Below are 17446 nucleotides of genomic sequence, written 5' to 3' on the forward strand. Positions count from 1 at the left end.
GGCTACATAACAAGTGATTACCGCCGGTTACTAGTCAGTTTCATCTATGAGCATTCTCAGTTCACATCGGACAGCACACAAACAATTTTATGGACTAAAAAGAAATGGTCATGCTCCCAAGTGATGCAAGTCTTAGATGGCAAATTGGAATGCTTGCTTAAAATAAAATCAACCTATTTTCTCTTTAACACGCCCAAAAAATTTAAATTCAGCCTTATGTGGGACAAAAATTACATATGTTCAGTTCAGCATCAGCAGTCTCCATCTTATTGAGCACATTCTACTTCATCCTATTACAGTAAGCCGCTCAGGTTGCGATATTACCAGATAGAAAGGGCAAACATACCAAAATAAGTCTCTCTTCCTCACAATGGATGTGAACATGGTTCATGTAGTACAACTCCACTAACCGTTGCTGCAAGCTTTATAAATAGCGTGTTTAAAGTTAAAAGGCATGCGAGACACAGCACAATTACCCCAATGGCTCACTTGGTTAAAGGACCGAGTAACTGAACCATAAAGAAGGATTGTCAAGATTAATCCCCAGTCTGTATTGTGTTAGCTGGTCATGGGCAGGGTGGCATTAATAGCAGTACAATTGGCTTCAGCACCCATTGGTTAGGGAAAGGGGGGTGGGAAAGCAGGCATCCTGCTGCCTCTAGATATCCAGTGGCTCTTGCTGGAAGTTTATGGATGAGTTTCCCTGCTGTCTGCCACAGGGAAAGTCATCGCAAGAATCCTCCTCAATCGCCTTCTCCCAGTGGCCGAAAAGCTCCTCCTAGAGTCACAATGCGGATTCCGCCCACTTGGGCACAATAGACATGATCTTCACCGCAAGTCAATTACAAGAGAAATGCAGGGAACAGCACCAACCGCTGTACATGGCCTTCTTTGACCTCACAAAGGCCTTCGACACTCAACCGTGAGGGATTATGGAGTGTCCTCCTCAAATTCGGCTGCCCTCAAAAGTTTGTCACCATCCTCCACCTGCTTCACGACGACATGCAAGCCGTGATCCTGACCAACGGTTCCACCACAGACCCAATTCACATACGAACCGGGGTCAAACAAGGCTGTGTCATCACACCAACGCTCTTCTCGATCTTCCTTGCTGCAATGCTCCATCTCGCCCTCAGTAAGCTCCCCGCTGGAGTGGAGCTAATTTACAGAACAAACGGGAAACTGTTCAACCTCCGTCGCCTCCAGTCCAGATCCAAGGTCGTCCCATCCTCTGTCGTCGAATTACAGTATGCAGACGACTGTTGCGTCTGCACTCACTCGGAGGTCGAACTCCAAACCATCGTCAACACCTTCACCGAAGCATACGAGAGCATAGGCCTTACACTAAACATCCGTAAGACAAAGGTCCTCTACCAACTTGCCCCCGCCATAGTACTGCCCCCCGATTATCAAAATCCACGACAAGGCCTTGGACAACCACTTTCCATACCTCGGGAACCTACTGTCAACAAGGGCAGACGTCGACGACGAAGTCCAACACAGCCTTCAGTGTGCCAGTGCAGCCTTCGGTCGCCTGAGGAAGAATGTGTTTGAAGACCAGGACCTGAAACCCGGCACTAAGCTCATGGTCTACAGGGCAGCAGTGATACCTGCCCTGCTGTATGTCTCAGAGACATGGACCATGTACAGCAGGCACCTCAAAGCACTGGAGAGGTACCACCAACGCTGCCTCCGCAAGATCCTGCAAATCCATTGGCAGGATAGGCGCACCAACGTCAGTGTTCTTGCTCAGGCCAATATCCTCAGCATCAAAGCTTTGACCACGCTCAATCAGGTCCGATGGACGGGTCACATTGTCCGCATGCCCGATACGAGACTCCCAAAACAAGCGCTCTACTTGGAGCTACGGCACGGCAAGAGCGCCCCAGGTGGGCAGAGGAAACGCTTCAAGGACACCCTCAAAGCCTCCTTGAAAAAGTGTAACATCCCCATCGGCACCTGGGAATCCCTGGCCCAAGACCGCACAAAGTGGAGGAGAAGCATCCGGGAAGGCGCCGAACACCTCGAGTCTCTTTGCTGGGAGCAAGCGGAAGCCAAGCGCAGGCAGCGCAAGTCAACCCAAGCACCCCACCCACCCGCCCCTTCAACCACCGTCTGCCCCACCTGTGACAGAGACTGTAGGTCCCGCATTGGACTCATCAGTCACCCTGAGAACTAATTTTTAATGTGGAAGCAAGTCATCCTTGGCTCCGAGGGACTGCCTAAGTTATGGATGTTGGGTGAGATCGGAATCAAGAATGGCTGTGATGCCCCCCCAACACTCACTGGAATGGCTCAAGTGAATAAAGGCTATGGTACAAGTGCTGGAGAGTGACTGCCACCCATGGACATGTCCCCAGCAAACAATCAACCCATTTGACAGGGAATAGGAGAAAATTGACTTTGAAAAAAAGTGGTAGAAAAATCACTGCTACAACCTGTATCCAACATGACTGAGTGTGTATATCAGGGATGCAGTTTGAGGGATAAGAACTTAAGGAATAGGAGGAGTAGGCCATTCGGCCCCTCGAGCCTGCTCCGCCATTTAATAAGATCATGGCTGATCTGATCTTGGCCTCAACTCCACTTCTACCTGTTCCCCATAACCCTCGATTCCCCTGTAGTTCAAAAATCTGTCGATCTCCGCCTTGACTATATTCACTGACTCCGCCTCCACAGCTCTCTGGGGTAGAGAATTTCAAAGATTCACGACCCTCAGAGAAGAAATTCCTCCTCATCTCCGTCTTAAATGGGTGACCCCTTATTCTAAAACTATGCCCCCTAGTTCTAGATTCCCCCACGAGGGGAAACATCCTCTCTGCATCTACCCTATCAAGCCCCCTCAGAATCTTATATGTTTCAATAAGATTACCTCTCATTTTTCTAAACTCCAATGAGTATAGGCCCAGCCTGCTCAACCTTTCCTCATAAGACAACCCCTTCATCCCAGGAACCAACCTCGTGAACCTTCTCTGAACTGCCTCCAATGCAAGTATATCCCTCCTTAAATAAGGGGACCAAAACTGTACGCAGTACTCCAGGTGTGGTCTCACCAACGCCCTGTACAGTTGTAACAGGACTTCCCTACTTTTATACTCCAACCCCCTTGTAATAAAGGCCAACATTCCATTTGCCTTCCTAATTCCTTGTTGTGCCTGCACGCGAGCTTTTTGTGTTTCATGTACGAGGACCCCCAGATCCCCCTGTACCGCAGCATTCTGCAGTCTCTCTGCATTTAAATAATATTTTGCTTTTTTATTCTTCCTACCAAAGTGGATAACCTCACATTTTCCCACATTATACTCCATCTGCCAAATTTTTGCCCACTCACTTAGCCTATCTTTATCCCTTTGCAGATTCTGTGTCCTCCCACCTAGCTTTGTCAGCAAATTTGGTTACGGTACACTCGGTCCCTTCATCCAAGTCATTAATATAGATTGTAAATAGTTGAGTCCCCAGCACTGATCCCTGTACCACCCCACTAGTTACAGTTTGCCAACCTGAAAATGACCCATTTATCCCGACTCTCTGCTTTCTGTTAGGTAGCCAATCCTCTATCCATGCTAATATATTACCCCCAACACCGTGAGCTCTTATCTTGTGCAGTAACCTTTTATGTGGCACCTTATCAAATGCCTTTTGGAAATCCAAATACACTACATCTACTGGTTCTCCTTTATCCACTCTGCTCATTACATCTTCAAAGAACTCTTAATAAATTTGTCAAACACGGCCTGAGACCAGAAGGAGCGGACCTGGAGGGAGCACAGCGAGAGCGGAGCAGATAAAAGGAACGGCTACAACTCAACAGAGGCAGTTTTTTGAAAAAATGACGTCAGAGTAAAAAAGTGACGTCGGCACAAGGGAAGGAGCTGATTGGTGAGTAGCTGGTGAGTGTTTTATTTTCAGTTTTATCAGTTTGTTTCTGCTAAGTTAGTTAATAGCCTATTAAATAGAGGGAAAGAGCTGATTGGTGAGGCGCTGGGGAGTGTTTTTTGTTAAGTTTTAAGTTTATTTCGGCTGGGTTAGTTTTTTGTCTATTAACTAGGGGTATGGCAGGGCAGCTCAGTCCCGTGGAATGCACATCCTGTGCCATGTGGGAAGTCCTGGACACTGCGTAGCCTGGATGACTACATGTGTGGGAAGTATCGCCAGCTACAGCAACTCCAGCTCCGGGTTTCAGTGCTTGAGCGGCAGCTGGAGTCACTGCAGTGCATCCGCGAGGCTGAGAGTTACGTGGAAAGCACGTTTCTAGAGGTGGTCACCCCGCAGCTTAAGAGTATGCAGGCAGAGAGGGAATGGGTGGCCACCAGACAGAAGAGGACCACCAGGCATGTAGTGCAGGAGTCCCCCGAGTGCATTGCGCTCTCCAACCAGTATCTTGTTCTGATTACTGGCGAGGGCGATGGTTACTCTGGGGAGTGCAGCCAGAGTCAAATCCATGGCACCAAGGGTGGCTCAGCTGCATCGGGGGTGGGTGGGGTTGGGGGGGGGGGGGGGGGGAGAGGAGGAAAAAAAGAGTGGAGAGCAAGAGTGGATTCGATAGTTAGGGGAGCAGACAGGTGTTTCTGCAGCCGTAGACGTGACTCCAGGATGGTATGTTGCCTACCTAGTGCCAGGGTCAAGGATGTAACTGAACGGCTGCAAGACACTCTGGGGGAGGGTGAACAGCCAGAGGTTGTTGTCCATATCAGTACCAACGACATAGGCAGAAAGGGGGATGAGGTCCTGCAGGCAGAGTTTAGGGAGCTAGGAGAGAGATTAAAAAACAGGACCTCAAAAGGTAGTAATTTCCGGATTACTCCCGGTGCCACGTGCTAGTGAGTACAGAAATAGGAGGATAGAACAGATGAATGCGTGGCTGGAGAGATGGTGCAGGAGGGAGGGCTTTAGATTCCTGAGGCATTGGGACCGTTTCTGGGGAAGGTGGGCCTTGTACAAGCCGGACGGGTTACACCTCAACAGAGCCGGGACCAATATTCTCGCAGGGAGGTTTGTTAGTGCTGTTGGGGAGGGTTTAAACTAGCTTGGCAGGGGGATGGGCACCAGCAGATAGTAAAGAGGAATAAGGTGCATAAAAGAGTGAATGTGCTGGATAATACTAGAGGCAGCAGTTGTACCATATTAGATAGGAGCAGACTAAAAAAGACTACGAAAAATTCAAAAATGGTTTTTAGAATGCATGTACGTAAATGCACAAAGTGTGGTGGGTGAATAAGGCTAGTGAGCTACAAGCACAATTAGCCATGTGGCAATATGATATTGTGACAATAACGGAAATGTGGCTCAAAAACTGAGGGCTGGGCACTTAATATTCATGGATACAAGGGGTTCAGAAAGGATAGAGAAGAAAAAAAAAGGGAGGTGGGGTGGCAGTGCTGATTAAGGAAGACATTGTAGTGTTGGAAAGGGAGGATGTTCTTGAGGGCACAAGGACAGAATCCATTTGGTTAGAGTTGAGGAGCAAAAAGGGTATGATCACGCTATTGGGGGTATTCTATAGGCCTCCAAATTGTGAGAGGGAGGCAGAGGAGCAAATCTGCAGGGAAATCGCAGAGATATGCAAGAGCTATAGAGTGGCGATATTGGGGGACTTTAATTACCCAAATATCGATTGGGATAGTGCTAGGGTAAAGAGAAAGGAGGGAGAAGAATTTCTGAAATGTGTTCAGGAGAATTTCCTTGACCAGTATGTTCTTGGCCCAACGAGGAAGGAGGCATTGCTGAATCTGGTGCTGGGGAATGAGGTGGGCCAAGTGGACCAAGTGTCTGTGGCAGAACACTTGGGTACGAGTGATCATTGTATCAGGAGATTTAGATTAGCAATGGAGAGGAGCAAGGAACAACCTAGAGTGGAACTTCTAAACAGAATAGGGCTAACTTCAATGGGATGCAAAAGGATCTAGCTCGGATAAAGTGGAACCAAAGACTGACAGGAAGAACTGTAACGGAAGAATGAGTGATCTTTAAGGAGGAGATGTTCCAAGTACAGGCTAGGTACATTCCAACAAGAGGGAAGGGTAAGGGAATCAAACCAAGGCCTCCTTGGATGATGAGGGAGATAGAGAACATGATGAAACAAAAAGAGGGTGTATGGTGCATGTCAGGTGAATTCTTCAAGGGAGAACCAGACCAAATACAGTAAGTTGAGTGGGGAAGTGGAGATGAAAATAAGATCGTCAAAGAGAGAATATGAGAGTAGAATGGCAGTTAACATATAAGTGAACCCAAAAATCTTCTACCGGCATGTAAACAGTAAGCGGGTAGTAAGAGGCGGGGTGGGGCCTATTAGAGGCAAATAAGGTGATATATGCTTAGAGGCGCAGGGCAAGGTTAGAATATGTAATGAGTACTTTGTATCAGTGTTTACTAAGGAGGTGGATGCTGACAAAATATCGGTAGAAGTGGAAACGGTAGAAGCAATGGAAGGGGTGAAAATTGAGAGACAGGATGTACTAGAAAGGCTGGGTATGCTTAGAGTGGTCCAGGTGGCTTGCATCCCATTTGCTAAGGGAAGTGGGGGAGGAGATAGCGGAAGGGCTTGCCATAATTTTCCAATCTTCCCTAGATGCAGGGGAGGTGCCTAAGGATTGGAAAGTGGCAAATGTGACACCATTGTTCAAGAAAGGGTGTAAGGACAATCCTAGTAACTACAGGCCGGTCAGTTTAACATCAGTGGTGGGTAAAGTTTTAGAAACAATAATCAAGGGAAAAATTAACAGGCACTTGGCGAGGTTAAAGCTAATTAAGGAGAGCCAACATGGATTTGTAAAAGGCAGATCGTGTTTGACTAATCTAATTGAATTTTTTGATGAAGTAACAGAGGATTGATGAAGGGAATGCAATGGATGTTGTCTACATGGATTTTCGGAAGGCGTTTGACAAAGTACCACATAGAAGGCTGGTTAACAAAATTGAGACTCATGGAATAGGTGGGTCAGTGGCAGCTTGGATAAGGAATTGGCTTAAGGGCAGAAAACAGCGAGTTGTGGTAAATGGCTGTTTTTCAGACTGGAGGATGGTAGTCAGTGGTGTTCCCCAAGGGTCAGTGCTGGGGCCACTGCTTTAAATGACCTGGATATCAGAATACAGAGTAGAATTTTTAAATTTGCCAATGACACCAAGCTTGGGGGTGTGGCAAAGTGAGGATGATACCAATCGACAGCAACAGGACATAGAAAGGCTAGCAAAATGGGCAGACAAGTGGCAGATGGAATTTAATAGAGAAGTGTGAGGTGATGCACTTTGGCAAAGGAATAGGGCGAGGCAATATAGACTAAATGGCACAGTTTTAAAGAGTGTGCAGGGACAGAGGGACCTGGGAGTTAATGTGCATAGGTCCCTGAAGGTAGCAGGACATATTGAGAGAGAGAGAGAGAGAGAGAGAGAGAGAGAGTGGTTAACAAAGCACATGGGATCTTGGGCTTCAGAAATAGAGGTATTGAGTACAAAAGTAGAGAAGTTATGCTGAACCTTTATAAAGCGCTGGTTAGGCCACAACTGGAGTATTGCGTCCAGTTCTGGTCACCACACTTTAGGAAGGGTGTGAAGGCCCTTGAGTGGGTGCACAGGAGATTTACCAGAATGGTTCCGGGGATGGGGGATCTTAGCTACAAGGACAGATTGGAGAAGCCGGATTTGTTTTCATTAGAACAAAGGAGGTCGAGGGGTGATTTGATAGAGGTGTACAAAATTATGCATTTTTTTCCTAGGAGTTAATTATGTTTTAATCTTTCAAAGTTACTTCATAACTTGAAAACGTATCACAGTAGGCTGTTAGCCTATATGGGCAGGCTGGGAGCTCAACTTGCCTGTGAGCAAAATAAAATGACCAAGAGGACACGCTGTCATTGGTACTTTTTTTCTAGCAGGCAGAGAGCAAAACTATGTTAAGAGTAGTGGAGAATACATGTGCAATTTGAATGTAATTGCAAGTAAAAGGTATCTAGATAATAGAACATAAAAATGTCCATAAATTTAACACAAGTATGTACAGGAAACTTTGTGTTATCCGGAGGCTAACTGTCCGGAATGCTCGAGCCACCGGCAAAAATCAGGTGCCGTTTTCGTTAGGTTTTTTTTCTTCTTGTTGCTTTTTTCTTCAACAGTCAAGCTCTGCAAGGTCTGCTGAAGCTGTTGCTAAGCTACAGAGAGGCTTGGACTGGTTAGAAGCTGTTGCAAAGCAACAGGGTTTGTTGACAGATACGGAGCTCAGAAGCTTCTGTATCTTTCAACATTAACGCTGGAGTGTCCGGCAGTTTTGAGGGAACGGCAACAGCTCGGTCCCGTCGGTGCCGGATAGCGCCAAGTTTCCTGTACTGACCGACAAAAGAGACCATGAATTGTGTTTGATAGAGCAAAGCATTCCTTATACATGAAACAATACGTAGGACTCCAAATGTTCCAAGGCTTAAGTTTTAATATTACACATGGACTGAGTTATTGATGATTTACTTCTAAGGTCAGCATTTCTGGCACTTGATATCATACAAATATATTAGATAGCGAGTGCACATAACCAGCATTTTAAACTGTGTTCCACCACACCAACCACAGGTAATATACGGACATACTCCACACAATGTAGCGAAAGTTCTCATTATGCATATACCCGAGTTTTGCAATATATGGTGGCTATTCACACCATTCCTGCATGTTCTGACTTTTTGCTAGGGCAATCAAAAGCTAAACCTGCTGTCCTTTGCTCTCCCACAGCACTGTATCTTTCGCTGCTTCAAACATTTATCCACATTTCTCTTAAAAGGTGCAATGGTATGGCAAAGTATTGTGCGCTCCAACAACCCGGCATAAAGACATTTCTCCTACCCTCGCCTCACTTTCTTACTGACAATTTTAAATTAATGACCCCTTGCCACTAACTCCCCTATTCACCTTACATAAATTGTTATTGCCCTGCTGTTTTAACGTAGCTCGCTAGACTTTCTATAAATCTCCCCAGCTACCATTCATGCAATTCACGGTAAGTGTACCATTTACCTTCCTATTTATTGATATTGCACATAATACAGCATCATCTTTAACATAACGAGGCAACACCAAGGTGTCTAGAGGTAAATAGCTTATAACATAGTTTTGCTCTCGGCCTGCTAGGAAAAAGTACCAATGACAGCTTGTCCTCTTGGTCATTTTATTTTGCTCACAGGCAAGTTGAGCTCCCAGCCTGCCCATATAGGCCAGCAGCCTACTGTGATGGTATGTTTTCAAGCTATGAAATAACTTTGAAAGATTAAAACATAATTAACTCCTAGTCAGTAGACATAGAAGATAGGAGCAGGAGTAGGCCATTCGGCCCCTTGAGCCTGCTCCACCATTCAATGAGATCATGGTTGATCATCCAAATTCAGTACCCGGTCCCTGCCTTCTCCCCATATCCCTTGATCCCTTTAGCCTTAAGAAATATATCTAACTCCTTCTTGAATATATTTAATGAATTGGCCTCCACCGCCTTCTGTGGTAGAGAATTCCACAGGTTCACCACTCTCTGGGTGAAGAAATTCCTCCTCATCTCAGTCCTAAATGGCCTACCCCTTATCTGTGACCCCTGGTTCTGGACTCCCCCGCCATCGGGAACATCCTTCCAGCATCTAGTCTGTCTAGTCCTGTTAGAATTTTATAAGTTTCAATGAGATCCCCTCTCATTCTTCTAAACTCTAGCGAATATAAGCCCAATTGACCCAATCTCTCTTCATACGTCATTCCTGCCATCCCAGGTATCAGTCTGTTAAATATAAGCAAACCAGTAGAATTTAGTTTACATAAAAATAAACTAAGTGACTCAGGCCTAAATAAACTTTTGTTATGAGTTCACTGATGTGTTGCTCAAAGATTACTCTCAGGAATGCAGTAAGGAGCTGCATCAGAGTGATTGGACGAGGCTCTACACTTGTGATTTCCCGAGGTGAACTCCTGATTTCAATCATGCTACTGTGGGCTCACAAATTGCCGCTGGCCCATTATCTGGTCTAATCAGTGCCACGGAACTGATCTAATTTACATTTATTTGTTTCTCACATTTGCCCTTTAATTTTTTATTCAAAATACAACGTAGGCATGCCATGTATCAATTAGAAATTATGAATTCTCAATTCTTTAAAAGATAAAGTTTGACACGTCAATAAGTTAAATCTAGCAAAGAGGAACAAACTTCAGAGAATAGTAAACTTAATACGGCAGAGATTAATACAAACTTTACCAAAATTAGTTTTGATGTTACTAAGAGAAAAAATCCTACCAATGTCTAAATCAATAGTAGAATCTAGAATAGTACAATTCTACTGCTGACAACGGGCAGATGCATTATACAGAGGATATAAAAGCCTCATTAACGCATCTGGCCATGGAGTAGAATGAAGGCTGCTAATTGTATACTACCGAATAAGTAATTTTTCCTAAAATCCATAAACTTGCTTTGAGCTACTTACAGTAAAGGCAACTATTGAATTAAGACTATAGAATAGAAGCTGACACAAAGTAACCAGCTTACTGAAAAGAGTTATAGTCCCAGAAGATACAACCTATGTGTTTCACAGTAGCAATCCATGGCCTGATAACAGCATTACCTTGACTGCTGGTACACAAACATATAGCTAAGCTACCCTTATCAGAAGCCAGTGCCTGAAAAAAATATTTTAAAAAAGGTAAAATTATCCTGGGCTTTATTGTCCAGTTCTGACCAGTATGAGAAAATGTTCATAGAAACACAGAAGATAGGAGCAGGAGTAGGCCATTCGGCCCCTCGAGCCTGCTCCGCCATTCAATGAGATCATGGCTGATCATCCAAATTCAGTACCCGGTCCCTGCCTTCTCCCCATATCCCTTGATCCCTTTAGCCTTAAGAAATATATCTAACTCTTTCTTGAATATATTTAATGAATTGGCCTCCACTGTCTTCTGTGGTAGAGAATTCCACAGGTTCACCACTCTCTGGGTGAAGAAATTCCTCCTCATCTCTGTCCTAAATGGCTTACCCCTTATCCTTAGACTGTGACCCCTGGTTCTGGACTCCCCGACCATCGGGAACATCCTTCCTGCATCTAGTCTGTCTAGTCCTGTTAGAATTATATAAGTTTCAATGAGATCCCCTCTCATTCTTCTAAACTCCAGCGAGTATAAGCCCAATCGACCCAATCTCTCCTCATACGTCATTCCTGCCATCCCAGGTATCAGTCTGGTGAATCTTCGCTGCACTCCCTCCATGGCAAGAACATCCTTCCTCAGATAAGGTGACCAAAACTGCACACAATACTCAAGGTGTGGTCTCACCAAGGCCCTGTACAACTGCAGCAAGACATCCTTGTTCCTGTACTCAAACCCTCTCGCTACGAAGGCCAACATACCATTTGCCTTCTTCGCCTGCTGCATGCTTACCTTCAGCGACTGGTGCACAAGGACACCCAGGTCTCGTTGCACTTCCCCGTCTCCCAATCTATTGCCATTCAGATAATAATCTGCCTTCCTGTTTTTGCCACCAAAGTGGATAACCTCGCATTTATCCACATTATACTGCATCTGCCATGCATCTGCCAATCACCTAACCTGTCCAAATCATACTGGAGTTTCTCAGCATCCTCCTCACAGCACACATGCCCACCCAGCTTTGTGTCGTCTGCAAACTTGGAGATATTACATCTAGTTCCCTCGTCTGGATCATTTCTATATATTGTGAATGGCTGGGGTCCTAGGACCGCTCCCTGCGGTACCCCACTAGTCACTGCCTGCCACTCGGAAAAAGAGCCGTTTATTCCAACTCTTTGCTTCCTGTCTGCCAACCAGTTCTCTATGTAAGTCAGTACCTTGCCCCCAATCCCATGTGCCTTAACTTTACACGCTAATCTCTTATGCGAGACCTTATCGAAAGCCTTCTGAAAGTCCAAATACACCACATCCACTGGTTCTCCCTTATCTATTCTATACCAGTCACATCCTCAGAAAATTCCAGTAGATTAGTCAAGCACGATTTTTACATAATTTTAAAATTTCAATGCTCACAATCATGCTCAAAAAGATCCAAAAATCAACAATGCTGTCAATATAGAAACACAAGATGTGCTCTTGCTATCAAATTAGCATGTTGAAATATATATATCGATACCAAATAAACACAGAACAGATGTCAAACAACCTCAGTATGAAATATACCTGGTCAGAATACAAAACTGACTGCACTCAATGGGAACCAAGTCAAAATAAAGTTTCTTCTTCCAAAATACAGGGTTTTCTGCTCAATATAAATCTGCCACAGCTATGACCAGCACATGTGCAGCACCTACAATGCAGCAAAAATGAGTACATAATTGTGGCTCACTCTCCGGTGCAGAACTGGCAGAATGCTGTATTTTTTCCCCAGATGATCCAAATTTTTATACGAGATGTTAAACTAAGGCCCTGCTCAGATGGATGTAAACAATCCCACGGCACCACTAACAACAGCGGATAGCTCACTTATTTGCTGTTTGTGGGATCTTGCTATCCACAAAATGGTCATCTACATTTGCCTACATTATAACTGCACTTAAGTAATCAGTAATCTATTGGTCGAGGACACAAAAGGCATTAATTAAATACAAGTTCATTCTTTTCAAAACAGGAACCATATTTGTCTTACAAGATAACATCAATTCAATGTACTTTTACAAATCTCTACCACTTACAAAACCGTACTCTTTTGGCGTTTGGTTAAAAACGAAAACATACTTAGCTACACAGAACAAATACAAGTTGCAACCCATTCTTGTATCAGAGGATCCATATCACCATAATTACTTTCCTATACATAGAAACATAGAAGATAGGAGCAGGAGTAGGCCATTCGGCCCCTCAAGCCTGCTCCACCATTCAATGAGATCATGGCTGATCATCTAAACCCTGTCCCTACTTCCTCCCCATATCCCTTTAGCCTTAAGAAATATATCTAACTCCTTCTTGAATATATTTAATGAATTGGCCTCAACTGCCTTCTGTGATAGAGAATTCCACAGGTTCACCACTCTCTGGGCGAAGAAATTCCTCATCTCAGTCCTAAATGGCTTACCCCTTTATCTTTAGACTATGACCCCTGGTTCTGGACTCCCCTGCCATCGGGAACATCCTTCCTGCATCTAGTCTGTCTAGTTCTGTTAGAATTTTATAAGTTTCAATGAGATGTTACAGATGCACGTTAAACTGCAGTAGGTACACCAATGCGGCGCTACTCACACTATTCCCTGAGACCAGCTTAATGTACGGATTCTTTCTACGCAGGCGTTTCGGCCCCATGTGCATCCAATCAACACCCTGGATACCGTTGAACTAGTGCGCCTAGCTTAACGTGGAGCTGGTTTCTTCTTATTCAAACGTGCAGATTTCATCCACCAAAACTACAAATCCCAGCATCGCATTTGCAAAATAAGGCGGCGGAGAACGAGGTTGGGTGGGTTGAACTCCCTGTGGACTTTACCCACCGTGAAGATTTATGAATCTTAATACATGCAGCAAGAACACTTGGATTATCTGACTCACGTTGACTGCAGGAAGTAACGGGATGGGAGTGGGAGAGAAAGGCAATGCCTCCATCTCCTTTACACCAAAAAAAGCCACAATAATTGTTTGGGAAATTCTACAAACCGCTTCTTTTTTTTTGCCCCCCTTCTCCTGCTGAAGATCAGTAAACCACGCCGGTGGAGCAGCAGAGCCGTGCGCGCCGGGGCCTACACGGCAGTGAGTCACCGACACACACACACACACGCCGCCCGGCCCAGACTCTCCCTCGCCAGCTTCGCGGGCTCAAAAGTAAACCCCCAGAGCGCTAGTGTCGGCCTCGGCCCTCCTACACAACCTTCCCCGTCCCCCCGCCCACCACGGAGCGGGGTTTGGATTAGACCGGGTCCGCGGGACGGGCTGGTGAGTTAATACAACAAACGGTACCTGCCCTGCGATCGATCGGCTGCACCGCCTGCCTGTCGCTCGGGGGTGGCTGTGTGAAGCCGGCGCTCCTGTCATGAATCCAGGGCCACTTTATGACTCTCCCCGTTTATCCCCCCCCCCCACACACACACACTTCGGATCGCTCCTAGTCAGCGATCGCGGCGGTTGTCCGTGCCGATTATTATTTTTTCCCCCCGTCGCCGTCCCCACCAAGCGGTATTATTTCCTTTCTGTCCTCTTAACTCTCTCTGTCTCTCTCCCGCTCCTTTTACTTTAACGCCGGCGCCATTTGCCAGCCGGGAGCTGCGCACTGCTCTCCGCGCCAACTCCCGTCCCCGGCTCTCGCGAGAGCCGCGCGCCCAGGGCGGGAATCCCCGCCGCCTTCAAAACCCCCCGCCGTCTGCAGCCAACCGGCAAATAGCGGCCTTCCCGGGAGGGGAGGAAAAAAAATCAGGATCTAGAGCAGGAGCGTGTACGTCATTGGTTCAGGAAATGCTTCTGTAATCTTGTCTAATTTTACCGGTTCTTACACAGAACGGTAGCACAGTAAAGTTTTGCTTTCTGCCATCATCCCTTTTGTCATTTAATCAATTCTGCCTTCCATCCTATCACAGACCCGCCCTTTTGTTTTTTTCCTCCTCCCGCCTTCATCCCCCCTCCTTCAATTCAATTCAAATCGCTTTATTGGCATGATGACAAGGTACATCTTATGTTGCCAAAGCATCGAAAAACATTCATGGTTGTACACAAAAATACAGATCTATCCATCCATACAGTGTATAAACAGATATATCCCTGAGTGTATAAATATACATTCATATAATTTGTATATACTCTTCTTATATTTAGTGGTTGTCCCTCTGTTTATGGTAAGCTGTAACGTAGTGTGCCGCTAAGGTTACACAATTTCTCTTCCCCTAGTAGGTATGGGAGTTTTTGGTCGTCATTCAAATTTCTGAATTCCGGGCATATTTTTGTGAATTTTGGGTAGAAACTCTCCCTTCTGCCCTGATATTTTCTACAAGCTGTGAGGAAGTGCATCTCTGTCTCCACCACTCCCTAACTGCAGTGAGAGCATATCCTGTCCTCTCTTGGCAGCCGGGTCTGCCTGTGTCTACCTTTTTCGATCGCCAGGCTATGTTCACTAAGTCTGTACATTGTCACGGTTTTTCTCAGTTTGCTATCCTTTACCATGGTCAGGTAATCAGCCATGTTGTATTGTCTGTTTAGGGCCAAGTAGCAATTGAGTTTGCTTTGGGTTTTTGTTGTTTCTGGTGGCTCTTTTTTGGATAGTGATTATTAATGTTCTGCCCTACAATGCATTGTTTACGGTTTTCCTTTGAGTCCAGAGGATACTTTTACAGAATTCTGCATGTAGGATCTCAATTGGGTGTTTGTCCCATTTTGCAAATTCTTGTTGTGTTAGCGGTCCCCACACTTAACTGCCGTAGAGTGCAATTGGTTCAATTACTGATTTAAAAATTTTGAGCCAAATGCAAATTAAGATTTCTATTTGGATTGATTTTTTAATGGCATAGAAAGCCCTTCTTGCTTTCTATTTCAGTTCATTCACAGCCAGATGAAAATTTCCCGTAGAACTGATTTTTAAGCCCAAGCATGTGTAGTTAGTGGTTTGTTCAATTTTGGTTGTTCCTAGTGTGAAATTTATTTTGGGTCCCTGATGTCTGGATCTTTGCTGGAACACAAGGACTTGGTTTCCCCCCCCTCCCTCTCGCCTTTCCCCCCCCTCCCTCTCGCCTTTCCCCCCCCGCCTCCCTATCGCCTTTCCCCCCCTCCCTCTCGCCTTTCTCCCCCCCTCCCTCTCGCCTTTTCCCCCCTCCCTCTCGCCTTTCCCCCCCCCTCTCGCCTTTCCCCCCCCTCTCGCCTTTCCCCCCCCTCTCGCCTTTCCCCCCCCCCCCCTCGCCTTTCCCCCCCCCTCCCTCTCGCCTTTCCCCCCCCTCCCTCTCGCCTTTCCCCCCCCTCCCTCTCGCCTTTCCCCCCCCTTCCCTCTCGCCTTCCCCCCCCTCCTCTCGCCTTTCCCCCCCCTCCCTCTCGCCTTTCCCCCCCCTCCCTCTCGCCTTTCCCCCCCTCCCTCTCGCCTTCCCCCCCCCTCCCTCTCGCCTTCCCCCCCCCCTCCCTCTCGCCTTTCCCCCCCCTCCCTCTCGCCTTTCCCCCCCCCTCCCTCTCGCCTTTCCCCCCCCCTCCCTCTCGCCTTTCCCCCCCTCCCTCTCGCCTTTCCCCCCCCTCCCTCTCGCCTTTCCCCCCCCTCCCTCTCGCCTTTCCCCCCCTCCCTCTCGCCTTTCCCCCCCCCCCCTCCGCCTTTCCCCCCCCTCCCTCTCGCCTTTCCCCCCCCCTCCCTCTCGCCTTTCCCCCCCCTCCCTCTCGCCTTTCCCCCCCCCCTCCCTCTCGCATTTCCCCCCCCTCCCTCTCGCCTTTCCCCCCCCTCCCTCTCGCCTTTCCCCCCCCTCCCTCTCGCCTTTCCCCCCCCCCCCTCTCGCCTTTCCCCCCCCTCCCTCTCGCCTTTCCCCCCCCCTCCCTCTCGCCTTTCCCCCCCCTCCCTCTCGCCTTTCCCCCCCCCCTCTCGCCTTTCCCCCCTCCCTCTCGCCTTTCCCCCCTCTCGCCTTTCCCCCTCTCTCCCTCTCGCCTTCTCCTCCCTCTCGTCTTTCCCCTCCCTCTCGCCTTTCCCCCCTCCCTCTCGCCTTTCCCCCTCCCTCTCGCCTTTCCCCCTCCCTCTCGCCTTTCCCCCCTCCCTCTCGCCTTTCCCCCCTCCCTCTCGCCTTTCCCCCCTCCCTCTCGCCTTTCCCCCCTCCCTCTCGCCTTTCCCCCTCCCTCTCGCCTTTCCCCCTCCCTCTCGCCTTTCCCCCTCCCTCTCGCCTTTCCCCCTCCCTCTCGCCTTTCCCCCCTCCCTCTCGCCTTTCCCCCCTCCCACTCGCCTTTCCCCCCTCCCCTCTCGCCTTTCCCCCGCCTCCCTCTCGCCTTCCCCCCCTCCCTCTCGCCTTCCCCCCCTCCCTCTCGCCTTTCGCCCCCTCTCGCCTTTCCTCCCTCTCGCCTTTCCCCCCTCCCTCTCGCCTTTCCCCCCCTCCCTCTCGCCTTTCCCCCCCTCCCTCTCGCCTTTCCCCCTCCCTCTCGCCTTTCCCCCCTCCCTCTCGCCTTTCCCCCCCTCCCTCTCGCCTTTTCCCCCCTCCCTCTCGCCATTCCCCCCCCTCACCTTTCCCCCCCTCCCTCTCGCCTTTCCCCCCTCTCCGCCTTTCCCCCTCTCTCGCCTTTCCCCTCTCTCCCTCTCACCTTTCCCCTCCCTCTCGCCTTTCCCCTCCTCGCCTTTCCCCGCCCTCTCGCCTTTCCCCCCTCCCTCTCGCCTTCCCCCCTCCCTCTCGCCTTCCCCCCTCCCTCTCGCCTTCCCCTCCTCGCCTTCCCCCCCTCCCTCTCGCCTTCCCCCCCTCCCTCTCGCCTTCCCCCCCTCCCTCTCGCCTTCCCCCCCTCCCTCTCGCCTTCCCCCCCTCCCTCTCGCCTTCCCCCCTCCCTC

At 48.0% G+C, this 17446-nt stretch overlaps 1 protein-coding gene across 2 annotated transcripts in view; it reads right to left on the minus strand.

The window, feature by feature from the left end:
- ahctf1 (AT hook containing transcription factor 1) overlaps nucleotides 1–14259 on the minus strand; it is a 121860-nt gene extending 107601 nt beyond the window's left edge. Inside the window, exon 1 of one of the 2 annotated variants that reach the window (XM_085979805.1) lies at nucleotides 13924–14259. The gene's annotated coding sequence lies outside the window, so the exon portion shown is untranslated. The remainder of the gene's footprint in view (nucleotides 1–13923) is intronic. The other variant, XM_085979806.1, reaches the window with a different exon arrangement.
- Between the last annotated feature and the right edge of the window lie 3187 nt (nucleotides 14260–17446).

This window comes from Somniosus microcephalus, chromosome 3, assembly GCF_052327205.1.
Source record: "Somniosus microcephalus isolate GS21.2 chromosome 3, FLI_Smic_1.0, whole genome shotgun sequence".
Taxonomy (NCBI): domain Eukaryota; kingdom Metazoa; phylum Chordata; class Chondrichthyes; order Squaliformes; family Somniosidae; genus Somniosus; species Somniosus microcephalus.